This window comes from Canis aureus, chromosome 10 (assembly GCF_053574225.1).
Source record: "Canis aureus isolate CA01 chromosome 10, VMU_Caureus_v.1.0, whole genome shotgun sequence".
In the NCBI taxonomy this organism is placed as follows: Eukaryota; Metazoa; Chordata; class Mammalia; order Carnivora; family Canidae; genus Canis; species Canis aureus.
The window spans coordinates 64665428-64692373 of NC_135620.1; the positions used below are offsets into that span (position 1 = coordinate 64665428).

Consider the following 26946-nt stretch of genomic DNA (forward strand, 5'->3'; position numbering starts at 1 on the left):
TCTTAGATTGAGAGCTGACAGTGCCTGTGTCACCCATAGTTATGTTTTCTTCAGTGATGGGCATGTTAGGGGGCCAGGTGCTGGGTCAGTTTTATTGGGTCTCCTGTGTCCTCAATCAAAACATCAACACAGAGATGGAATACTTGCTGGACCGTAGATCAGTGTTCATGAGGGCTTTTTGAAATTTTAAATTCCCTTTTTTCTCATGCTCTTGTCGTACAGCAACCAGCCTAATAAAACTACAAAATATTCGACCAAAATTAAGCAATTTCATGGTGTAAATCCTTCCTGACCAAGTCGGTTCTGGTGAGCTCCCTAGGCATGAGGCTTGGGTACAACCTGTCATGTTAGTTGACCTCCCACATCCATTTCGAAGATCAAAGCCAGGGACTGGCTAACTTCAGTCCCATGAGCTGGGAATGGTCTTTACGTTGTTTTCAAAAAAAGGGTTTTATGATGTTGAAGATTATTATTCAAATTTTAGTGTTTATAGTTTTATTGAAACAACCATGCTCGTTTGTTTACATATTGCCTGTAGCTACTTTTGTGCCACAGAGGTTCACTGTTACATAGTTGGAGATGAGACGGGCCTACAAAGCCCAAATAATTACTGTCTGGCCCTTTACAGAAAAAACCACCGCTGTTTAGACTGTGATTCGCCCGTCATATATTAAAGTGTATGATGCTTCCTGTTCTTGTGTCATCTTGGCCTCTTGACTTTGGGTCTTAGCTTCAATTTGGTTTGCTTGAGACCATCACAAGCTCTTTCCAGAGTAATGGTATTAAGCATATGTGCTAGCCTAATGTATGTGGTGTCTTAGGTACCGCTTTGACATTATTATTTGCTGTTGCTGCGCCATTCCTTGCTCTTAACAGTTGGATAATGAAATTCAGCAGTAGGCACACTTCAGAACACCTGGCATAGTGATGAATTGGCCAGAACAAAGATGAATGCACCTGGGAACCTTTGGGCTCTAGAATCAGAGTTGAGACCATTGGAAGAAGCATCTTAACCACAGCTGGAAGAATAGAGTGGGGGGAACCCCAGAGGGGGAGTATAGCTGTTGGACCTGTTTGGGTAGCGGACTAGTTTCCAGAACAGTGTGGGTAGTTCGGGAATGGGAGGATGGGAGGGGCAGTGACAAGACAGGGAGAGAAGGCCTGGACTTGCTAGGAAAAGGATTAAGCACCGCAGCAGTGGTGGTGACAAGTTGGCTATAAAAGGCCGCCTCTCCTGGGGGTGGGTGGGTCGGGAGAGCAGTGGTCCCTCAGGGTCTCCGTGGAGAGGAGGCTGGGACCCCCGAAGAAACCTCAGTGGTGACAGATCGGCTTCGTGTGCGTGGTGCTGCCAATTCCGCAATGATTGATGAGGAGGTCCCTGCCATTGAGTTGGAAATTCTGACAGAACATTTTGAGTAGTACTGGATTCTTCACCCACTTGTCTTACAGGAGCACAGATTAGAAAAATAGCCATCACGGACTTCTGGTTCCTGTGTCACTTCATTTTCCAATTTTCTTGACCTAGCACCTCATCCTTTCCCAGCTGGTTTGGTGGGAGTTACTCATGTTGAGAGCGCATAATCCTCCTCAGGCAGTGAGGAAGCTCCTCTGAACCCCGGCCGTCCAGCAAGCAGCCTCGTCCCACCCCCACCCCCGTGTTCGGGACAGCTGTCACTGACTGAAGGTTGGGGGGCTCCTGCTGGCTCTCCAGATGCGCCGACCGCATGGAAGCCAGTGGCTCGCGGGCCTGGTGACTGCCTGTGGAACTGGCTTCCATCTCGGACAAAGTCCAGAGTCGTCTCAGAACCGATGATTCGGCAGTAAGAGAAGCCAGTCTGGGTTCTAATTTGCAACAGCAAGTTAGAAGAATACTTGGAACATTACTCAAAAGTGGCTACAAACCGGATGAGAATGGTTGGGGCTGGTGGCGGTGGCCTTGGAACAGCTGAGGTGAAGATATTTTTGGACAACGTTAGGAACCTTGGAGTGATTTTTGCAACTTTTAGGTTTTTTGGTGGTGGCGGCAGGGGGGCAGGGTTCAAATTTCTTTTTTGGTCAATTAGGCCTCCCTGTGTTGGTTTGATAATAGCTTCACTAATTTTTACTTTGTGTCCAGTTCTGAGGAAATTAAAGTACAATATTTTCACATCTTTAGTGTTAAAATGTTTAGACTACGTTTGCATTTTTGCAAAAACCATTAATAACTTTTCACCCCTAAACAGCTTCTCACAGAAAAGTCCCGGGGACAATACAAAGTGCTCCCATGGACACCTCCGCTCCCGGACCCATTTCAGTGTCCGTAAGTGTCTTCATAGCAAAGGGGACCTGATCCACGTTTATATCTTCCTCGGCCCATACTTGGTCATCATGACCATAACATTTTACACCACGGGACCGTTGTCTTCTAGAATGGCCCTCGGTTTAATGTATGTGTGGTGGTTTCCTCATGACTAAACTCCAGTTAATGTGATTTTGGAAGAACTACAGAAGTGCTACTGTGCTTTTTTTCACTGCATCTCATGAGGGGGCACAGGGTGTCGGCTCGTCCCACTTCTGGTTCATTCTGTTCAAGGAAGGTGGTGTCTGCCCAGCTTCTCCACTGAACAGTTACTCGATGTCCCTTTGTATTTAGTAAGTGTTTTGCGATAAGGAATTCTGAGACAGAATATCCTATTTCTCTTGAAAATTTGCCCCGTGAATTTTAATATCCATTGATGCTTCTTGCCTGATGGGCTACTAAGATGGTTGCCAAGTGATTTTCAGATTGCATAATTTCTACATTTATTAGTTAGCAAGCCTGTCTTCTGGCATTCTCTTTCCCCACTCATAACCTGCATCGCTGTGGGCTCAAATTGCAGTTTTATTCAGTGGTATATAATCCATTACTATTGCGGTTTTGATGTGCTCATTGACCCAGGTTTTGCCATTGTTTTGTGCATTCTGAAGGCCATTTTCTGTGTTTGGCGTTTTCTTCCCACTCTTTTGAGTACTTCCTCACTTTGTGGTGCAGTACCGTGTCCCAGGCTCTTGTACTTCTATGCGCCAGACCTGGACTTAGCCATTTCTTCAAGGAGCTCTGGTTCCCTTCCATGGACATTGTATTTAGAAACCAAAACTTGAGGGACCCCTGGGTGACTCAGTGGTTGAGCATCTGCCTTTGGCCCAGGTCATGATCCTGGGGTACTGGGATTGAGTCTCATATTGGGCTCCCCACAGGGAGCCTGCTTCTCCCTCTGCCTATGTCTGCCTCTCTCTCTCTCTCTCTCTCTCTCTCTCTCATGAATAAATAAATCTTTTAAAAAAAGAAAGAGAGCAAAACTTGGTGCTAGGTGTGCTCCTTGCTATTGCTCACTGTTCCCAAGTCATCTGGGCAGCCACATAGAAAGTACCCGTGTGCACACAGTGACCTCTGTATTTCTGTATCTGTATATAAAGTCGATGAGTTCACACTGGTACTTTTCACTCGGGTGCAACACTAGGTGCAGTCCAGCTTCTCACTTTCCACGTTCTCCTTTCTAGGACAGTGAGAAACTTGGCTCATTATGCTCAGCGTTGACTCGTCCCCTCCCGTGTGTGTAACTCCTCTCCTAGGCTCTCAAACTACCTTTCTTGTGTGAGTGCCAAGCGCTTAGCCTGTGCAGTCACGTCTCTGCACAGCTGGAACATTAATATTTTAAGTGTTATTTTTCACCAGCCTTAAACAGAGGCGATAGTGTGTTTAGACAAGTTCTTCTGAATTCAGTGCTCCACGAATAGCACCTCTACACGCTGGAGAAAAAAGCCCTATTTGTTCCCATTGTTGGGCCACCAGACCAGTGTCCGGGTGCCCCGCCATCTCTTAGCCCAGCGGTCTAAATGCTGGGTGAGTTTTCCCAGGTTCTTGTACTTGGGACCAATGTGGTTTAGGTGCTAGTAGCGCTGAGGGAGCCTGCAGGAGGGGCCGGCTGGTGGAGAGGGGGGCGGCCCACACGCGGGCTCTTCGTGGCCTCCGGCCCCCGCCCCCGAGGACTGCTCTGTCGTGGCTCTGACTTGGCCCGTGGCTGCTTCCCCGACTCGTCCATGCAGCCAGTCTATGTTGAGGACTCTACAAGGCCCCTCTTCCTGGAAACCTGTGCGTCTCCTCTCTGTATCCCCAGAATCTGGTGAAGGGCGAGACCAGAGGACGCGCCCGGCCCAGGTCAGATGCACATGAGCCGTGAATGTGTGGTTGGGACGTCCGGCATCGCTCCAGGGGCTGTAGGCTCTCCTCTCCTTTCTGCCACCCCTTTGGTTCTAGAAGCTGACTACGAAGTTGAGGGACAATGAACAATACCTTGAAGGCTGCCCTGGTTTTGTGTCCTCCCTCCTGGGACCTCTGCACCAGATCCTGGAAGACCCGACGTCATCCAGGGAGCGGACTGGTTGTAGAGCGGCAGCAGCTGGCGACTCATTCCAGGTGGGTCTGCATCTGAGACTTCGGGGAGGGCACATCACGCCAGCTGCGCCCCCGGGGGCCCAGGCCAGGCCAGGTCAGAGGGCCTTGGGGGTCGGGACCTGACCGATGAGGCCTGGATTCCGCCCTCCCGCCCCACGCAGCGGCAGCGGTGGGACACCCGCCATGCCCCTCGGCCTCCGGTCCCGCTTCCTCGGCCTTCCAGCCGAGCCCGCCTCGAGGGAGAGGCAGGGTGGGAGGGCGTCCTTCCCCAGGCCAGGCCCGCGTTCTGACGTTCTGACGTGGGTGCCCACGGCCCATCCTGCGTCTGGAAGGAGCTCCGTACCTTCTGCAGCGGTGAGAAGGGTGAAGGGTGCCCCCCCACCCAGGACTCCGCGTGGCTGAGCCATCCGGGTGCGTCTGTCCTCGCAGACCGTTCTGTCCTCGCAGTATTGACACCAGGCCGCTGGGCCTCCCCTCGCTGGGCATCTCGGGCGCGGAAAGCTCTAATTTCCATGGACTGTCTGCGAGCGACGCTGAATTTTCCCCTGTGGGTTTCTAGGCCAAGCTATTGGCAGGTACATCTCCAGATCCAATTTGGCGGCGAAGCCAGCCTCCGGCCTGACCGAATGGCGCCTGCTCCTCGCAGCCGTCCCTGGGGACCCTTCTCCACCTTCTCTTTCCATTTCTTCTGACATTTCTTTCCAAGCCGGCAGAGGCACAGGAACTGGGATTTGGAAGGGTTCTGTGGGCGCCCCCGGGGAGCTGCGCCGGGCCTCATCCGTGCCTGATGCTTCTGGGGATGGGGCCCTTGCCGCCCGCCCGGACTTCCTAGATTTCAGACACTCCAGTGGTTGTCAAACTCCTGTGCTTCCCAGCAGAGGCCAGACTCACTCTGAGGCAACGTGTCAACCCTCCAGGTCCTTAGGAGTGACTGTGTCTCTTCCTGATCGCCTCTCACCCTCCGGCCAAGTCTTGCAGAAGGTGCACAAAACCCTTCGCTTGGAATGAATTATGTCAAGTCTGTTCCCCATCCTGATGAACCAAGTACTTCAGGGAGGGTCCGAGCACTATGAACGGCGGCGGGAGGAGCGCTCCCTCTCTCCTCCCTTGTTCTGTGCATGATGCCTCCATTAATGCAGCCTAAAGTTGAGATTGCTGGTTTAACAGCCACATCACACCTTGAGCAGCTGTGCTAATATACCAGAGTTTTCAAGGTTGCCATTCACTTGGAGCCCACATCTGATCCTACCACCACACTCGCACGCGTTTCCTGGCTACTGCACAAATGCTATTTTTACAAAGTCCCTGCATCTCGCCCTGTGCCACGTGCTTTACTTGTACTAGCCTTGTTGCCATTTTACAGATGGGCTAACTGGTCAAGCAGGCCATAAGTGGCAGAGCCGGGAGGCAGGCCGATGTCCCTGGCTCCCAGATCACCCCAAGGTGACACTGCCTCACTTGCGTCCCTTCCTCTTTGCATCACAGAGTTAAGTCTGTTCTTCCTCTGATGTTTTTTTGGGTTCGTTTTCATTTTTGTTTCTCCCAGCTGTTCAGACAGCTGTTCGCTCCTCTGAGGATTTGCCTGGCTGCTGCTAGACCAGCAGTTCTTGAAAGGCAGCGTGTGGGCTACTTAGGGGGGCGTCTAGGAGGTCAGAAGGACTTTTGTAGTAACCCTAGACTCTGCTGTGTCCACTCCCACTCTCAGAGGCACAGAGTGGCGTTTCCTAGAGGCTGTGTGACCCCTGATAGTACAACAGATGGAAGGAGCACATGTGGCAATCCAGCTGTCCTCCCTCTATGGAGCCAGCCGGGCAACAGAGATTTGCAAAAACCGAACACACCACCACGCTTCTCGCTGATTTTTTTTTAAAATAATTATTTCTCATGAAGACTTTTTAAACATTTGGACATGTGGGTTTAATCTTAATATATTTTAGATTTTTTGACTTTTTTCTTTTTTAGATTTTTCGACTTCAACTTCTAATCGAGTCCATACTGATAGACATAACCCACAGGAACAAAAAAGTCCTGAGCTTCTCAACAGTTATTAAGAGGGAAATGAGCTCCAAGGACCAGAAAGTTTGAGAACTGCTCCGGTGATGGTTTTTCCATTTTTTGACCCTTTAGGTGACCCAGAAAACACTTGGGCAGGTCACGGGGGCACTGAAGTGTTGCCTCTTGACTGCTGAGTACGTGGTCAGAACAGCAGACACCTGAAACTCTTTGAGGCCCCTCTGCACACTGCCCTCCGTTCCTCCTTTTCAGGATAACGAACACTAGACTCTTCTGCTTGGCTTTCAACACCATGTGCAGACCTGCCTGTCCCAGTGCTTCAACTTGTCTCCTTCCCTCTCTCCCGACATACAGCAGGACCTCGTGACCCAGGCCTTTCCACACCTCTCCACCTTTACATACACTAGTCTCTCCGCTTAGAAGTTCTCTCATATTCCTCCCTCCTCGTGTGAACTCCTATTCGACCTTTAAAACCCACTTCAATGTTACATGCTTTGTGAAGGCTCTCCTGAAAGCCCAGGAGCCAGCAGAGGCCTGTCCCTTGTTCTTACAAGGGACATCATGTAGCGCACAGCATGTGCATGTCTGAGCATAATTATTTATTTGCACATTTGGGTTTTTTTGGACATTGCCTCGAAGCCAAAAGCACACCTTGCCATACTAATCAGTGGCAGTAGGAGCTCGGCCCCCATGGCTAACAAGGGAAGTGTTAGGAATTGTGCTTGGAAGGCTTGGCTGTGGGGCCGGGTGGGGAGGAGAGGGCTGGTCTGCCACCGTAAAGGAAAAGGAAAAGCCCAAGTGAGGGGCAAATGCCAGGACCGGATAGAATAGTCTGGAAAGGTGAATTGCCCCCCCTCCAACACTTGCCCTGACATGCCCCCTGCAGTGAGGAAGAGCCATGCAGGGTTTCAGGTGGGGGAACCGGGTGGGGAGCGCCACGCAAGCGAGGGTTACGGGAGGGGGAAGCAGGCTGTAGGGGAGCCATCCAGAGGGCGGAAGGACGACGCCAACCCAGAAAACCCAGCCCTTCTGGACTTGCATTGCCCACGCTGGGCAGGGGAGCGGAGGGGGGAACCAAACCTACGTGCGGGCCCGTGGGCAGCGGCCTTTATCTGCCTTGACTCACTGAAGCCTCATCGAGAGGAGGCCGCGGCTCAGAGAGCCTGAGCCCTCTGCCAAGTTCTCATTAGAACACAGCCGAGGGAGAACGGAGGCCCACACCTGGCTCGGGGCCCCCTTCGTGCCAGTTTTCTGTCGATCCCCGTGCTGGGTGGGGAGACTGCACTTTTCTTCTGAGGCGGCCTTGGGCCTCTGCCCTCCTGTGACAAGGCTGGAGGGGGAGGCCCGGGGGAGCTCACAGGATTTGAAGCCCTGGGCTTTTCTTCTCCTTCGGATTTGTATCGCTGTGCATGGAGTGGGTGGGGGTGGAGAGGCCCCTCTCTAGAAGAATCGGCCTGTTCTCCTCCAGAACCCATGCAAACAGAGACAGCTGGGCCTTCCGGCCCCCCAAGGGCTAGGGATCACCCAAGCTCCTGCTCCTCGCTGTCTGCCCCGACCCAGTCCCAGAGCCGCCTTCCGACGGCAGCAGCGGCCCTCACGAGACTGTGGATTCTTCAACCAGAGGCCCCCACAGCGTCCAGGCGGAGGAGGGTGCCTGGAAGAAATGAGCCAACACTTCCAAAGGGCCGTTCTTCCTTTCCTGGGGCCTGGAGTGCTTTTACAACCTTCCGTGTGCCTTGCTTTATGACTTCATGAAACTAATAATCTCAAACTACATCATGCAACTCTGAGCCACGTTGGACTTGCACTAACCCCAGGAATTGACTCAGGTCTCATAAATTCCCCACTGTGGGCTTGGAACAAACACACATGTGCCAACGGCTGGCTGTCAGCCTGTTCTCGGGGCCCACGGAAAAGACCGGGCCTCCGGACCTTTGCACGTACTGCTCCAGGGTCTTTCTGGACACTTCGTCCCCTTCCTGTCCCACTCAGCCTTCTAGACTCAGCGCAGTTATCCCCTCCTCCCCAAGCCTCACAAGACGCACTGCACTGTGCCAGGAAATTTCTCAGGATGCCCACACCGGCTGGAGAGCTTCCCATGATCCTCCACACTGGACCAAGAGTTTCCCACAATCCCCGACACGGTAGTAGGAGCTTCCCGTGGTCCCTCCTACTGGATAGACAGCCCTCTATGACCTGCTCCCCCCATGCTGAATGGAGACCCTCCCACAGACTCGCCGGTCACACTTGCCACTGACATAAGCTTTGCCTTTTCTGATTTTTTTTTTCTATCACTAAACTATGCTCCTTCAGGGAAGGTCAGTAGGTGCTCAATACATTTTGGTTGAATAAATGAACCAATGTTATTAAGGAATTTCAAGGCTCAGGTTTAGAATCCTATCCATGAAGGCTTCCTTTGTGCTTCCCTCCCCCCACGAAAACCAACCAACCACCATCCAGGGAATGGCTTTTATTTTCAAAGTTCCTACAGCAGAGGGATGTGGCTTCTGACTGCAGCTCTGCCACTCATCTAACTGTGAAACTTTGACCAAGTCATTTTACTTCTGTAAGCCTTGGTCTCCGCATCTAAAAAATGGGGATTTTTATACTTGCTCCTCAACGATCTGATGAGCAAGACATTACCATGTATAACTTAGTGTCTGGCATAAAGTTGGTGCTTGCTGAAAGCACACCCATGTATATAGCTGACCACACTGTCACTGTCTGTTTACCATGTCTCCCATTGGAGAGGAGCTCATGGCTCTGTCCTGCTCCAGGGCTGGCTAGACCTTGTTGATGGTTTTGGTGACCTTTCTGTGTTCCCACAGATCTGCTGGGTATTTAATATTCACTGAGCCTCTCAGACAAAGCCCAGCATTGGGCACCACCATGGGCCAGCAGAGAGAATGATTACTAAGGCGGGACCAAGACCTCCAGAAGGATCACTGTCTGGAAAGGAGCCTCAGGCAAGTTCTCTGGGATGAAAGAAGCTGCCCGTGAACAGCCAACTACAAGAGTCCAAAGGAAACTCAGGACTTAGAATGTGGAAGGGGCTCTCCCTCAGGACTGTTCAGAGGTTATGGAGGTAGGAGTGATTTCTCCAAGGCCCAGGTCTGGGATGAACAGAGAGGGAAGTGTGGGAGCTGGAAAACAGCAGTCCTCAGGCAGGAAGAGGCCCCGACCCCTGCAAGAACCAACCCTTGATTGGCTGCCACTTCACAGCTACAGATGTCAGGAACCCAGCCTCATAGATTCCTACCCCTCCCAGCCTGCAACAGTGATGGAGCCACCTTCTTGGGGCTCACCACACATTGCTGGGTGTTTACCACTGCGGGTCCTTCTGGGAGGGCTGTCCTGGGCTGGATCCTCCAATGACAGGCCTCCAGCGGGTTGACTACTGTTTCCATATTCATGTATCAATTCACTTCTTCATTCATTTATTCAGATAATAGTTGTTGAGCCCTAAGAGACCAAATACTAAACTGAGGATGGGGACGAAGGGCCTGAGCCCTGCCCTGAGGAGTTCCAGGGCAGAGCTTTACCAGGCCAGGACAAGTACGATAGCCGATGCACAGCCAGCACAAAGATGGGGCTTCCAGGGTAGCTGGCAAGAAATCAAGGAAGGCTTCATGGAGCAGGGGTTATGTGAGCTGAGTTACAAAGATCTGGTGGTCCACACAGCAGGACACGTGGGAGGGAAAGGCACTCCAGGCTGAGAGAAGAGCTTTAGCAAAGGCACAGGTAAAGAAAGGACCGGGCAAATTTGGGAATGATGAGCTGGTTAGTACAGCTGGTGTTGGTCTAGGAGACAGAGCAAGGCCAAAGTTAGGCTTTTAAGTGCCATCATGGAGGCTCATGCTTGACCTCAAGGTCTGTGGATGCCAAATGGGTCCCATGGACAGGGCCCCAAGCCTATTTCATTAAATCCATACATATTTACTGAGCACCTACTAGGTGTCAGGCACAGGAGGAAGCTGAGCAGATCTCCACTTTGGACTTGAAAAGCTACACGTTAATAAAGCCACACTTTATTGTTTTTCATTTGGGGCTCCTGCATATGATTCTATTATAGGAAAAAAGAGATTTATCAACTAAAAGGAAATACAAACACCAAAAAGTCTGCAGCCGATTGCTTCATTGCAGACTTGGGTTTTGTTTTTTCTTGGTGGGTGGTGGTAGGCGGGTGTATAGTGCCATTTCTTTATTTTGTTTTTAGCAGGAGAGACAGATATGGTCAGATCTATTTTCAAAAAGATAAAGATAATTATGTGGTCTCTCAGCCCTCACTCGCAGCCACAGTACAGGAAGCATGAAGCCCACTAACTAGAGGGCGTTTCTCTGGGCCCCCAGTTCAAGCCTGCTTCTCTCTACTCTAATGGGTGCTCCCAAGGAAAAGGCAAAGGCAATAGTGGCAGAGAATGTGGCTTCTCCCTTTGGTTGCAGGAGCCAAAAAGAAATGTCAGTTCCTTCTGGGAAGAAATGTGACCTCCTTGGATGCCAGAAGCATGAAGCCAATGTAATCAAAGTACCCTCCCCACCTCTTCTCCTTCCTGGGGAAAGAGACAACCCTGAGGACAGCCTGGCACAATGGGAAGAGCCCAGTCTTTTAAATAACTCAGACATGAGTTCAAATCCTGGTCTGGCCACTTATTAGTCATGTGATCTTAGACACATCACTTAGGTTGTCTGAACTTGAGTGTCCTCATCTGTAATGATAATAATTACCATTCACACTTACCTCACTCGCCAGCTATTAAGACATATTACAAAGTCATAGCCAAAGAAGTAGGCATGGGACAAAGCATAAAATGGAAGAAAACATAACATCATGCAACAGCTCTAACAACACATGAGAGCTTGATGTACGAAAGAAGTGACATCAAGAACAGATAGACAGGGCAGCCCCGGTGGCGCAGCGGTTTAGCACCGCCTACAGCCCAGGGTGTGATCCTGGGGACCCAGGATCGGGTCCCACATCGGGCTCCTTGCATGGGGCCTGCTTCTCCTTCTGCCTGTGTCTCAGCCTCTCTCTCTGTGTCTCTCATGAATAAATAAATAAAATCTTTAAAAAAAAAAAAAAAGAACACATAGACAGTGATCCCGGAATCCTGGGATCAAGTCCCACATCAGGCTTCCTGCGTGGAGCCTGCTTCTCCCTCTGCCTGTGTCTCTGCCTCTCTCTCTGTGTCTCTCATGAATAAATAAATAAAATCCTTAAAAAAAAAAAACAAATGGACAAAGGTGGAATCTTTAATAAATGATGTTGGGGAAACTGGCTTCTATCCAGACAAAAATATAGGCACCTTATTATGTGTGTCCTCAGTTATCTTTGGTTGACTAAAGACCTAAATGTGAAATGTAAAACTATAGAAACTAATAAAAGGGCTTTATGGACCTGGTTGAGCAGGAGGCACCATCTTGGGAGGGGACACCCACCACCCACAAGGACTGAAAGATTTGGCGTAAGCTTAGGAGCCTGGACATCTACCTAAGGCTGTTGGTAAATCTTTTTTTTTTTTAAATAATAAATTTAGTTTTTATTGGTGTTCAATTTGCCAACATACAGAATAACACCCAGTGCTCATCCCGTCAAGTGCCCCCCTCAGTGCCCGTCACTCAGTCACCCCCACCCCCGCCCTCCTCCCCTTCCACCACCCCTAGTTCGTTCCCCAGAGTTAGGAGTCTCTCATGTTCTGTCTCCCTTTCTGATGCTGTTGGTAAATCTGTACAGACTTCTGGCTGGACAAACCAGCTCCACCTTCAACCGAGTTGTACTGACGGGATTGTACATGAGTCGCACTACCTGGTGGCCTCTGTTCCTTTCCTAGATGATTGGGAAGATAGAGCTTTGTTACCAGGAAAATAAAACAACTATGCTTGTAGGAACTGTAATGGATGATGTGTGTGTCCAAGAGGTCCCCAAACTAAAGGTGTCCGCACTACACATGAGCCACATCCCTAAGACCAGGAGCAAGATTTTTGCCTTCAACCAGTTGGCTCTGGACTCCTGCAAGGGCTGTGGCACCATCCTGTTCTCTGATCCTTGAAAGGGCCCCGAGGTGTATAGGCATTTCAACAGGCCCTGTGAACCCCACACAGCCCTACCAATCCCTGTGAATGCTCCAAGGGCCAGAAGTCCGAGTGCACCAGAGGCCAATTGGCCCACCGTGGCTACAAAAACTAACCTCAGATCCTGTCTTGTTATTAAAAAGATTTGGGATGCTGGAAAAAAATAAACTAATAAAAGGAATATAAACAGCTCGCCTTGCCAAATCTACTGCAAGAATGAAGACCAGTCTCAGCAATCAGACTGTCGACATTCCAGAAAATGTCAACATCATTCTGAAGGGATGCACTGTTATTGGGAAGGGCCCCAGAGGAACCCTGCACAGGGGCTTCAGTCACATCAATGTAGAACTCAGTCTCCTTGGAAAGAAAAAGAAGAGGCTCTGAGCTGACAAATGGTGGGAAAAAGAAAAGAACTGGCTACCGTTGGCACTACCAGTAGTTGTGTGCAGAACACGATCAGGGGGGTTACACTGGGCTTCCATTACAAGATGAGGCCTGTGTATACTCACTTCCCCATCAACGCTGTTATTCTGGAAAGTGGCTCTCCTGTTGAAATCCAAAACTCCTTGAGTGAAAAATACATCCACAGGGCTCAGGTGAGATCAGGCATTCCTTGTTCGGTATCTCAAGCCCAGAAAGATGAATTAATTCTTGAAGGAAATGACACTGAACTTGTATCAAACCCAGCTGCTTCGATTCAGCAAGCCACAACAGTTAAAGACAAGGATGTCGGGAAAGTTTTGGATGTTATCTGTGTTTCCGAAGAAGGAATAGTTCCGCAGACTGATGAATAAGATCTAAGTCATCTAGCTACAGAAACAGCCGGATGATTTTCCAGACTCATTTGTGGTATCTTGAAGATGCAATAAAAGCTGTATTGACTGGAGGGGAGGGGAAGGAACGTGAACATTCTTTTAATCTCAGGGAAGGTAAGGATTTCTTAAAGGAGATACCAAATGGGGAAAAGGAGATTGAGGTGGGCCCTGAGAGGTGGGGAGGGCACGTGTTGCCTTGCAGGTGGAGGCCTCGGTATCGTCTCAAGGGGAGGGGAAGGCTGGACCGACCATGCTCCTGGTTCAGAAGGTTCAGAGGAAAAAAAAGAAGGTTCAGAGGAGTCTGGGGAATTGAAGCGTTCAGAGGCATCGCCCGAGATGGCCCGATCCTATTAGCCAGGATCCCAGGCCTTTACCTTGGCCTAACAGACTTGGCCTGGTTGGGACATCAACTGTCCTTGAAGTTTAGCCACTTGTACTATTTCAGGCTTGTCCTGAATTCATTCCCCCTTCCCTGTTTGAAAGATGAAAGTTTCCTTGGATACAATTAACGAGGCCCCGCGGCTCCCATTCCTGGCTTTCCACTGTCCGCTTCTAGGCCTCCGCTGTTCGTTGTCTTTCTGGGGGGGCATCCACAGTGCTAACCATGCAAGAATTATTACCCCCTACCCGACCCCCAAGCCTCAAATGCCCGATGCATTCACTGCCTGCTAGCGCACTCCACCCGCACTGCTATAGTTTTTTTGTTTTTTAAGATATAGTTATTTATTCGAGAGAGAAAGAGGGGCAGGGTGCAGTGGGGAGGGGCAGAGGGAGCGGGAGAGAGCCTTGAGCAGGTTCCTCACTGAGCACAGAGCCAACTCTGAGATCATGACCTGAGCTGAAACCAAGTCGGACCTTTAACTGACTGCACCGCCCAGGCACCCCAACACTGCTACAAGTTTTAACATTTGGGAGCCACCTTGGGCTAGGGCCTGCCTGTGCTCCCCACCCCACCAGTGATGGGGTCCTCCGTGCCAGCTGAGAGGGGCTAGCACAGCTCCCAAGCCCCCATCTCACCCCTGCTTTCTCGGATCCCTCCCAGCACCAGGTGCTACAGGTTAGGTTCTCGGCAAGGAAACAATGAAACGGGGTTTGGACGAGGGGTGGGGGCAAGACGTGGATGGGGATCCATGCCTGTGAGGAACCGGGCAAGGGAAGTCACCTGGGCCTGACAAAGCTCCGGCCTTCCCAGGGAGCCAGCCTCGCCCGGCAGAGCTGTGCCCCATCTGGCTGGAGCAGCTGAATCTTTACACCCCACCACCCCCCGCCTCCCTCTTCCCCGGGGAGGACATGACCTCAGCAAGGGACCCATGCATCAGCAAGGGACATGACCTTCCTTCTAGGAAGGGGGTGCTGGGAGCCGTCCCCCCATCTACCCCAACCCGGGAATGCAGTTTACACTTGAGAGCAGACCGTACTGATAATAATAACAGAAAACATCCATGGAGTACTTACGGTGCCGGATGAGGCTCAGGGTCACAGGCTGGGGCCGTTATCACCCCCATGCTTGTGAGCACAGATGAAGAAACTGAGGCACGGAGTGTGTAAATGACTCGGTCAAGGTGGCATAGCATGCAACAGCATTGAGATTCCTTCTGGAGATGTAAAAAAAAAAAAGTTTAATAAAATTCTTTTGGAATTTAAAAATTGCAGGACTAGGTAATGCAGAGACCTCCTGCGTACCCTTCGCCCCGTGTCCCCCGATGTTAACATCTCACACGACGTTTGTCACAACTGAGAAATTAACTGGTATACATCTTGCCATTCACTAAACCACAGACTTTATGTGGCTTTCCAGCGATATCCTTTTACTGTTCTGAGATCAAACCAAGATAGCACCTTGCATTCAGCGTCCCACAGGCTTGCACGCTTCCGTGTAAACTTTTGACCTGCCCGCCCCACTGCCTGCCGTTCCCACGCGGGCTCCGCGGCTGTAGGGCCTGCAGGTGCCGCTCACCGCCCCAGGTGTGTGTGGGCAGCCCCAGACTGCGGCCCGCGACCCGGCTCTGTTTTCTCTGGGTCTCCTGTCTGCTGGCGTGTGGAGGAAACTCCCACCGGGCCCAGCTCAGTTACGTCCTTGTCTTGCTTTGAGCCATCAGACGTTTCCTGGTGCGCTCCCCGTGCCTAGGGGCAGGTGCCTGTCGCGGGCACCCCGAGCTTCTGCAGGCCGCGGTTCTGCTCTCCAGCAGCCTCCAGCTCGCTCACTCCTTCTGTCTCACGTGCCTGCCACCCAGGCTCACGCCCTGCGGGGTTGGTGTGAAGACAAGAGTTAAGTGGGGGACCCCTGCTCTTGCTCCCACACCACTCGGCCAACTCACAGAGCGCCTAGCTCCCCGCCGGGTGTCTGCTCTGGGTCCTGAGCCCCACGGGGCAGCTGCCCACTGAAGTCTGCGGTGCTCCGAGCACATGACCTTCCCACTGTGGAATGAAAGGAATCCACAAAGATCCGGACTGTTGCCCTCCAGTCCCACCTCTGCCACTTAGCACTTACTTGTGAGACTTCTGCATTATTCCATGCTTGTCCAGCTTTCTCATGGAACCAACCAGAACAGCAGCTCATTTAGTGGTTAAAGAGGGCGCACCGAAGCCCGGTGAGCTGAGTCTCTGCTGTTCATCGGCTGTAAGTAGTAGTAACACCGTCGTGTGACTTAACCACCCAGTACCCAGGGCTTCAGGAACATGGGGAGACTGACACCTACTTTTTAGGGCTCTTGTGAAGATGAAGGGAATCAGTAAAGACAAAGCATCTAGAGCCGTGCCTGGCATGGACAAGCCCTCAACTAACATTAATTATCGTGTAATTTATATGGATGTTTAGAATCAAATGAGATCATTATTGTAATGATCAAATGAGATGCATGTAAATGGCCAAGCATGCAAAGACGTGGTTACTGCGATTATTTTTTAAAAACCACTTTATCAGGGGACACAAGTAATCCACAGGAAACTACTGTCTGTCTGGGTCGACTACCAAGGTCAAGTACAGCTAGAAAAAGGATGAGTTCACGGAGTCTGCAGTCTTTTACGGAGCTCCTATTAGGTGTTACCTGGAATTTTAGGCATGTGTACTTCTATTTTCTCATTTAATCATCACCACACTGGGATGGCTATTTTCTTTTTTTTTTTTTTTTTTTAATAGGGGGCGGTGGGGGAAGGGGCAGAGGGAGAGAGAATCGTAAGCAGGCTCCACGCCCAGTGGGGCTCGATCCCATGGCCCTGAGACCATGACCTGCGCTGAAATCAAGAGTCGCAGGCTTAATGACTGAGCCACCCAGGCGCCCCTGGGATAGCTATTTTTATCCACATTTAATGGCTGTCTAAACTAAGCCTCAAATATGTTTCATTCCTCAAGAAGCAGGAATCAGCCTATTTATTTGAAAACCTCCCCTCCCAAACCTAGTGCCGGGGAGTGACCACAACGGGCCCTGCTCTAAATGCCCCTGCATTCCGGTGGCAGTCAGTGACTATGGGGACTGGCGTGTGCCTGTCCGCCCTCGGGTCCTCGCCCACCTTCCCTGCTCCCGGAGGGGGGGCCCTGGAGAAGCCACTTTCCCGGCCTGCCCAACCCGGAGACCCCAGGCCTGTGGCAGACGCCCCAGACTGTGCTTGCTGCTCGGCGGCTGGCCCGCAGCTCCCGGCGCAGGGCTCCAGCACAGAAGAAAAAGGAGTCTTGATGGGGCGTCACTCACACGCTGAATCCAGCTGGGCCTGAAGCGGAGGCTCTTTCTGGCCCATCAGAGTCTCCTTTGGGCGTCCCTGCAACAGGCCTTACTGACTCTCCTCCCCGGGCCCTGAAGATGACTGAGATACCCCACCCGGGCCGCACCCTTGCACCCAGCTGCAGCCGCCTATGAGGATTACTGTTACCGCTGCCCTTGCTGCTGTTGTCAGCTGCGTCGGGGTGCAGCCTGGCTGGCAGCTGGGCCCCGGCAGACTTCCAGCTGCGGGCATGGGGGAGACTGTGGTGGGCCCCCCAGGGCTGCGTGTGCTTGGAAGCCGCCTCTCAGTGTGCACTCGCCGCGGCTTCCCTGCGCGCCAGTAATGCCGTAATTGCAGCCTTCCCAGCTGTCGGCCGTGGAGACGGCCCAGAAAATGAGGTTGGCTCAGTAAATATTGAACCAAATTATGCAAATGAGCTCTGCAAGAGACTCAGCTGCAGAGTCGGGGGTCTGAATGGCGGGCCCAGCTTGCAGGGGACCCCTCCGCCTCCTCCCCCTGCACCCAGGATTGCTCTAGCAGCCACAGCAGCCACCTGGGACTGGGATGGGGCCTGGGTCACCCCCAACCCCTCCTGAGGGGCATGGGGGTGGGTGTTGAACAGTTTCGCAGGGGAGCTTAGGGGGGAGTGGTGTAATGGGGTGAGGAGTGGGGAGTCGGGCAGGGAATGGCATTTATTTCCTGCCACAGCCTCACTTCTAAAAATGCTACTTGGCAAATAAAAGCCTTAGAGGGCGCATGGGAACAAGGTGCTGACGCCTCACTGCTCAGCGAGCCCAGCTGCAGATGGGAAGTGGGGCGATGGGATCCCTGCCTCTCCAGACAGAGTGAAGCATTACAGTGGCTCTTCCCTACTGGCCGGCCAAGGTCTTAAAACCCCCACGGTCGGCTGAGTTCAGTGTGGAGGAAACCAGGATTCTACAAACATGGGTTAGGGAGCAGCGTGGGGCAAGTAAAACTCTAAAGCTCTTCTATGGCCGTGAAAGGGCACCCCTGTGGCCTAGCAGGGAGGAAAATGCATCTGGCACGTCTGCTGAGAACTGACGTGGCGGGGAAGGGAGGTCACGTCCATGACGCTGTGTGGCTGAAGGAGCGGGCAGGTCACAGCAGGGGCCTCGGGGAGAGAAGGGACGGGACAGATCCCACTCTTTCCCCTGGAGGAGATGGGACACAGGGTGCCTGTGTTGTACGGGCGCCCAAGCAGCAGTCCCCTTGGGACCAGATGCCTAAGCAAAGCATGAAGTGGGAGAAGCAATCTTTTAGTGCCTTCGTAGAGCAGGGTGGGGTTTGCAGGGACGACAGCAGGGACAATGCCACTTTGGGACCCCCAGCAGGTGATGATCCGCTGGGGGTGGTCCTGGGGGCTCCCAGGGGACCCCTGCCACAGGGACAAAGCATGGCCAAAGGCAACGTGGGCATCGCACATCACTGCAGGAGCTGGAATGGAAGAATGCCGAAGACGTGTTTGTGAGTTCCATGAGTCAGCCCAGGGACGTCCGTCCAGAATAAGCATGAGACTCACCAGTGGGTGGAAAGGGCTCGGCTCCTCCATCAGCAAGGAGGGGCATTATCTCAGTTCCCCATTTCTGTGGCAACAAATCACCAAAAAATGAACAGCTTGAAATAACTCAGATATGTTGTCCTACAGATCTGGAGGTCAGAGGGTCTCATGGGGCCAAGATCAAGGTGTCAGCAGGGCTGGGTTCCTTTCTAGAGAGCACAGAGGAGAATCTGTTTTTCCTTGCTTTTTCCCATCTTCTAGAAGCCACCCACATCCCTTGGCTTGTGGCCACGTTATTCAGGCTTCTGATTCCATTGTCGTGTGTCATTCAGCTTCAACACACTCCTGTCTCCCTCCTAGCAAGACCCTGGTGATCACGTCGGGCCTACCTGGATTGCCCCCTTATGTTCAGGGCAGCCGATCAGCAGTCTCAATTCCATCTTCAACCTTAATTCCCATCTGCCATGTAACCTGACATAGTCACGGGTTCTGGGGTTTAGGACGTGGCCCTTTGTGGCCGGACCATTATTCTGTCATAGGCACAGACCGAAGAAACTGAGTTATTAGCATTCAGGATAACCCCAAGATGCCCCGCAGGTCGGCAAGGCCTGGGGGAAACTAGGTTATGCTTAGGAACATTTTGACCTGCATGAGAATAACCTAATGAACGTGGCACATTAAGCAAAGCAAGTGCTGGCGATGTGGTCTATACGTGAGATGAGAAATGATGGGCACTGTGTTGTCATTTTTAAAGTATCACCTTTAAAAAAAAAAAGATTTCACTTATTTATTCATGAGACACACAAAGAGGGAGGCAGAGACACAGGTAGAGGGAGAAGCAGCCTCCCTGCGGGGAGCCCAATGCGGGACTTGATCCCAGCACCCTGGGGTCATGACCTGAGCCCAGTGCAGAAGTTTAACCACCAAGAGCCACCCAGGTGCCCCTAAGTGTCACCTTTTGTTGTGTATAAACGTTAGAGAATTTCCCTCCTGTGGCTTGAGGAAGAAACTTAAGCATTTGTGTTGCTGTGTTGCAGACACATGAAGCCGAAGGCAGCTTTTTGTTTGTTTTCCTTGTTTTTGGTTGTTTCAGTGTGACCTTTCACCTCAAAAACGCAAACCTTTCTGATTTTACAACTCAATGTTCTTAAGTGTTCCTACTTTCGAATTTGTAATGGATCTTCTTTATCTGGAATTATCCTAGCATGGGGGAAGGGTAGACTAGTAAATCTAGGGGAATCAGAGGGATCCATTAGGAAACCTTGCAACTGGGGAGAGAAACATGAGTTCTTCCAACAAGAAGTCTGTTCTTGCTGCCAATCAGCTGTGGGGTGGCTGGAGGCACCCAGCAAGTTCTAGTTCTTTTCCATCTTGCCTAAAATAGTCTTAGACGTAGAGGTCTGGTTTGATCCCCAACATGGACCTGCTGGGCCAGGAGCTAGTTTTATTCTCCATGTGTGCCCCGTGGTATGGACCTGGTTCCTCTTTACTTCTCCAAGCCTCTCCCTCTCCGCACCCCCCTCCAGCCACCTGTGAGGTCCAAGCACATGGCAAGAGCCATAATTGTGAGAAAATGCCAGCACCCCCACACTCGCTGCCCTTGGCAGCCTCTCCTTTGTTTGTTCAACATGTCCCTCTTTGAGCCCCCAAAAGTCAACCATTCTGGGCAAAACACTGCCCTGTGCTCAACGATTGGTGGGGTCCAGGCCTCTGTCCGCCGAGCACAAGGGAGGAGAACTGGAGCTAATGAGTCAGTTTTTAAAATCATCATAGAAAACCTCCACTGCTCACATCCAACTACGCCCTGCAACGAGTAGGCTACGTACACGGTCTCATGTTCTCTCCGGGATCTTAGGAGATGAATCTTGTTGCCTCCACTTCCAGGCTGGCTAAAGTTTAAAGAAATTGGGAACATGTCCTGAATTATAGAGCTGGCAAGGGTCAAAGCCAGCCCTCTGCTAATCCCCAAACCCACGACCTTAACCTCTGTATAGCACCCGAGGCAGAAGCAAAGGGCACGGGCAGTCCATGCAGGTGGCCTGGCTCAGTCGACCCAGCACGAGAACGGGCCTGAGCAAACTCTGGGGTCAGTCCTGGTGGGGCCACCTGCATGCTGTGGAGTCCTGGGTGGGTCTCTTGGTCTCTCCAGGCCTCAGATTCCTCATGTCTGTCTCATAAGCTTGTTGCGAGGATCAAGTGGATGGAGCCCAGGAAAGCCCAGGTGATCTTTCTCAACTGAGGATCCGGGGATTATCAAGGGCTATTGGGAAAGGCTGCTTGGCAGAGACAGCAAAACAGACGCAGGAACAGACGGCCTCTGTCCTGAGGCCCTCAGGGCAGACACCAGGCAGATAGAGACAAGGCGCGAGGGGCCCAGCTGCACAAGCACCAGCTTTCTCTAGAAGCTCCAGATGCTGCGAGAACGTAGGTGGGACAGTCCTGGGCTTAGGTCACATCCCACTGCTCAGGGAAGCAGCCTGCTGTGCGGTAGGAAAAAAAAAATAAAAATAAAAAGCCTCTGGGGAGAAAAATCCAGGCTTGCTAAAGTGATAAATCAGTGGGAGAGAGAGAGCAGTCACTCTAGACAAGGATTTATGATTGGCTTCCTTTCATCGAGCCACCCGGTGAGCCCCTTCAGTGAGTAGGAAACCCGGCCGAGTGGGCCAGGGGTCTGAGACTGGGGGCCCCCATCCACGCTGGGCTTAGTGTCTGAAGCTTGGAGTCTCAGATTCCTCGTTCGTGGCAGAGTGATAACTGTTCTACTACCTACTTTCCTCTAGTAGGATGAGTAAATGGAATAAAGAAAATCAAATCATTTATAATTTAGGAAGTACCCCCTAGGGATGCCTGGGTGGCTCAGGGGTTGAGCAGCTGCTTCAGCTTAGGGCATGATCCCGGGATCGAGTCCCTCATCAGGCACCCCCGCAGGGAGCCTGCTTCTCCCTCTGCCTGTGTCTCTGTCTCTCTTCTTTCTCTGTCTCTCATGAATAAATAAAAATTAAATCTTTAAAAAAAAAAAGGAAGAAAGAAATTACCCACGAGTGGTACATCTATGGGATGGGGAGCTGGGTGGCTGGTTGACGGGAGTGGGAAGGAATCTTTTCCCTGTGTAACTGTTATAAGTTTGGGGAGTTTGAACCATGGCAAGGCATTATTTATTGAAAAGGTAAGCTTAGAAAAAAAAAAAAGTCTGCAAGAAAGTCAAAACCAATACACGCAAATGTCAGTCATCGCCGGCAGCAGCCGAGCATCCCCATCATCATTATTTAAGAGGCTTGCTTCCCCTCGCCTTCCTAGTTTATGCTTAGCAGTTACCGAGGCAAGTAGGGTCTCGTGTCCCCCCGCGCCTCAGTGCCTTCCCAGGGGACTCCCATCACATCTGCACCTGCAGGGATCAGACTCCTTGGGAAACGTGGGTGGAGGAGAAGTTTCACCCTCCTGTGAGGGCCGCAGAATATGCAGTGACCTCGGAGGGTTTTCCAGGTGTGCTGCTGACAGAGAAAAGCCAGATGCCAGCAAACAGGGGACCTCGTTTGATAAAACATAGACCAACAGCAGCCACCTACACACAACAGAGGACAGGCTTGTGCGGGTCCGGGTCCAGAGAAAAGGAAGGACGCCCACCAGACTGTGAGCAAGGCCTGCCCGCGGGCTGCGGGTGGGGTGGGGGCATGGGAGGGGAAGGGGTAGGTGATGTCGAAACTTAATAATGCCTTCCCACTTAGGAGGGTGTGCATATGTGCGTGTCCATAAACGCATAAAGAGGCGCAAAAAAGTGCGCATGCATAAAGGCGCAAAAATTAGCTTAGGCGCTACCGTTTTAGGTGACACTTTCTGTTCAGATGTTTATATGAATGCAGCTGACCTTTGAACAACACAGGGGTTAGAGGCACCAAGCCCCGCACAGTCAAAATCCACGTAGGATTTTGGACTCCATCGGAGAAGAACAAACATTATATGGTCTCATTCATTCGGGGAATATAAAAAATAGTGACAGGGAATAAGGGGGAAAGGAGAAAAAATGAGTGGGAAATATCAGAAAGGGAGACAGAACATGAGAGACTCCTAACTCTAGGAAAGGAACAAGGGGTGGTGGAAGGGGAGGTGGGCAGGGGGTGGGAGTGAATGGGTGACGGGCACTGAGGGGGGCACTTGATGGGATGAGCACTGGGTGTTATTCTGTATGTTGGCAAATTGAACACCAATAAAAATAAATAAATAACTCCCATGGGGGAAAAAAAAAGGATTTTGGATTCCCCCAAAACTAACTACTAAGAGCCTAGTATTGACCAGAAGCCTTACCGGTAATATAAACAGTTGATTAACACATGTTTTGTGTATTATATGTCTTATATACTGTATTATTACAATAAAGTAAGCTAGAGGGAGGAAAATCTCATTAAGAAACTCACAAGGAAGAGAAAACGCACTCACAGTACTATATTGTATTTATCCCAAAACCCCACGTGTCAGTGGACCTGTGCGGTTCAAACCCGCGTTGTTCAAGGGTCAACTGTAGTTCTCATTATTAAAAATCACCATTGGGGGGGGATCCCTGGGTGGCTCAGTGGTTTAGCGCCTGCCTTTGGCCCAGGGCGTGATCCTGAAGTCCCGGGATCCAGTCCCGCGTCGGGCTCCCAGCATGGAGCCTGCTTCTGTCTCTGCCTTTCTCTCTCTCTCTCTCTCTCTGCCTGTCATAAATAAATAAATAAATCTTAAAAAATAATCACTATGGGGGATCCCTGGGTGGCTCAGTGGTTTGGCGCTGCCTTCGGTCCAGGGCGTGATCCTGGAGTCCTGGGATCGAGTCCCACATCAGGTTCCTTGCAGGGAGCCTGCTTCTCCCTCTGCCTGTGTCTCTGCCTCTCTCTCTGTCTCTCATGAATAAATAAATAAAATCTTTAAAAAATACAATAATAAATAAAAAAATAAAGATCACTATGTATTACTGATGTAATCAGGGAAAGAATCGAATTCCAGTGTGAAAAATAACCAAGACAAACTAGGTAACTTTATATGTACCACTTAGACAGCTGGAATTCCCAATAAGGTCAGATTTCTTTTAAAGTTCAAATGGAATGATCCCAAGACTGTTTACAAAGAAGCCTTTTTCCTCTTGTGTACTTGCCCCGACTCTGGTAAACCCAGAAAGCCCAGAGGGGTGGGTTTTGACCTCAGAGACAGTCAGTCCTGGGGTGTTGTTGCTGCCACTTGCGGGGAGCAAAGCCACCACCTGTGCCTGCATCTGTCTCGTTGGCGGCGGGGGAAGGCTGGCTGCTGACGGTGGCCTCTGTGCCACCCCAGTCACCACCATCTCCCACTGCTCCCCCTCTCTGGATCCCAGCACTGCCTCGAAGTTCTCAGCGTAAGTTGAGGTGTGGTGTCCTCTGATTGCCGCTGCTGATACTCATCCCCAGGCTGTTCCTCAGGATGCGGGACTGCTGTCCCTTCAATGTCACCCTTGGGGAGCCAGGACCCACTGCAGAAATGAGCGCCAGTGTCATGTAAGGGGCACTGGGTGTTACATAAGACAGATGAATCACTGACCTCTACCTCTGAAACCAATAATAGTTCCTTTTTTAAAAAATTTCACTTATTTATTCATGAGAGACACAGAGAGAGGCAGAGACATAGGCAGAGGGAGAAGCAGGCTCCCAGTGGGAAGCCCAATAGGGGACTCGATCCTGGGACTCCAGGATCACAACCCAAGCCCAAGGCAGACGCTCAACCGCTGAGCCACCCAGGTGCCCCTGAAACCAATAATATATTATATGTTAATTAACTGAATTTAAATAAAAGGGGGATCCCCGGGTGGCTCAGCCTGCCTTGGGTCCAGGGCCTGATCCTGGAGACCTAGGATCGAGTCCCCTGTTGGGCTCCCTGCCTGGGGCCTGCCTCTCCCTCTGCCTGTGTCTCTGCCCCCCTCTCTCTCTTTCTGTGTCTCTCATGAATAAATAGATAAGATCTTTAAAAAATAAAGAAAAAAAAGAAAACATTTTTAACAAAAGAAGAAATGAGTGCCACGGGACAGTGCTCTAGTGACGGGACTCTTCTAGTTCATACACACACATACACTTGCACACACACGTGCAAACACACACCCACACATAGGGCTACTTCCCCTGGCCACCCTGCGGTACCTCAGGGTCCGTGCTCCCAGACCGGCTGCTCCTATGTCCTGGGAGGAGCACCCTCTCTCAGCCCACAGGACCAGCCCCGAGCCTGGAATCCACCTGCAGGCCTGCACCCCTGGGGGTCTGGAGCCCCACTGGCTCTGGCAAAGTCCCGGTGATGAGGGGAGGGAGGGGGAGAGCATCGTCAGGGAGGATGCCACCTTCCCTCCCCTGACCTAGAGAGCCACTCACTCTCCTCCTCCTCCTCCCTTCCTCCCCACTTAGGCAGGGATGGAGTCACCCTGCCCTCCTTGGCTCCTCTGTCCCTCCAGAGGCCACCAGGACACATGTGCTCCCCCCTCCTTCGTGGGCTCCGTAGCCAGCCCTGCCCTGAGGCCAACAGTTGTCTCGAGCTGGGTGGGTACAGGTTACGGTTAGGGTTGTGGCTACAGTTGCAGTTAAGGGCACGGTTAGGGCACACCTGGGTGGTGGCCCAGGTGAGAAGGAGTAAGCAGGTCCAAATAACATCCTCCAGTCCAGCTTTATAGCCCAAAACTGGCATTTTGATGCCCAGCTGACTCTTCTCAAATGGCTTGGCTCTCAGGGAAAGGAGCCAGGTGACGAGTTACCCAGAACCCACCCTGTGCCACCATAACATCACACGAGATTGATTGCCCCATGCCTTGCCATCAGGTTCCCCAGAGGAAGTTCCCCAAGCTCTTTGTTTATTTAGTCATGTTCCTATAGATTGGACAACTAAATTCGTCTTTGGTCAGCTGGTTGCCCTCCACTTTTAGGGAAGGGCTTGCTTTGCTTATGCTGCCCGACTTCTCCTTTCAGCAGCCCTAAGGAGTCAGCATCATTAGTTCTCGGTTACAAGTGACGGAGCAGAGCCTGAGAAGCAACTTACCTTTGGTAACCGGCAGAGTCTTAGCCCAAGGCTCTCTGAGCCACCCCAGACATAGAGGCCCTAGCCCACTCAAGAAATGACTCAGAGGTCTGGGTTTCAGCTCAGATTCCTTTTCTAAGGAATGGGGTTCCTCTTCCAAGTGTTTAAGCTTTAATAATTACAGCATCTTTCCTTTGTTCCTTGTTTCCTCTAGAAATTGTAGCAAATCAAAGCCACCATATCACCTCACACATGTTAGAATGACTGTCATCAAAAATGCAAGAGGGACACCTGGGTGGCTCAGCGGTTGAGCACTTGCCTTCAGCCCAGGGCGTGATGCTGGAGACCCGGGATCAAGTTCCGCGTCAAGCTCCCTGCATGGAGCCTGCTTCTCCCTCTGCCAGTGTCTCTGCCTCTCTCTCTCTGTGTGTGTCTCTCATGAATAAATAAATAAAATATTTTTAAAAATGTAAAAGATAATAAGTATTGACAAGGATGTGGGGAAAAAAGGGAACCCTCCTATGGTCAGTGGGGATATGAACTGGTGAAGCCACTGTGGAAAACAGTATGGAGGTTCCTCAAGAAATTAAAAACAGAACCACCATATGATCCGGCAATGCCGCTGCTGGGTGTAGAATCAAAAGGAAATGAAAACAGGGTATCAAAAACTTACCTGAACCCTCATGGTCATTGCAGCATTATTTACAAGAACCTAAGGGTCTATGAATGGATGAATGGATAAAGAGGATGTCACACACACACACACACACACATACACACATGCATGCAACAGAATATTATTCAGCCATGAGAAAGAAGGATATTGTGTCATTTTTTACAACATGAATGGATCTTGAGGGCATTATGTTAAGTCAGAGAGAAGTCAGACATAGAAAGACAAGTATGACATGATGCTACTTTTTCAAAGGCAGGAGGAATAGCAACATCTTTGTATGCCGATGGGAATGATCATGTCGAGCAGAGAGCAGAAGAATTTCTAGGGTGATGTTCCTACAGTGCATGAAGGGACAGACTGCACGTCAACCAATCCTCACCCTTGATCCTCATCAGCGTGGTGTGGTTGGACTGTTTTGATTTATTGTGTGCCATGGAGCCATATATCTCTTTGGTGGATGTCTCCACCCTGATAGGAAGGATTCTGGGAACTTGGCGGACAGTTTGAAGAGGTGAAAGACGATGCCAATTTTCCGGAGGACTTGCTTGAGCACCTGGATACACAATCTTTAGCTCCTCAGGCACCTCCGTCTTGGGTTTTCCAAGCTCTCATTTAACAATCAGTGGGATCCCGTCTAGCTCCCCATAAGCAACATCACTGGGACCCCAACTTTCATGTCCTACTTCTAATTACTATTCTCTCTCTGCTGTCATTGAGACTGAGGATGATATAACCAGGA

General features: G+C 51.1%; 1 pseudogene; it reads left to right on the forward strand.

Moving 5' to 3' along the window:
- Positions 1–12576: 12576 nt before the first annotated feature.
- Positions 12577–13525, forward strand: LOC144321782 (large ribosomal subunit protein uL6 pseudogene; annotated as a pseudogene).
- Positions 13526–26946: the final 13421 nt, after the last annotated feature.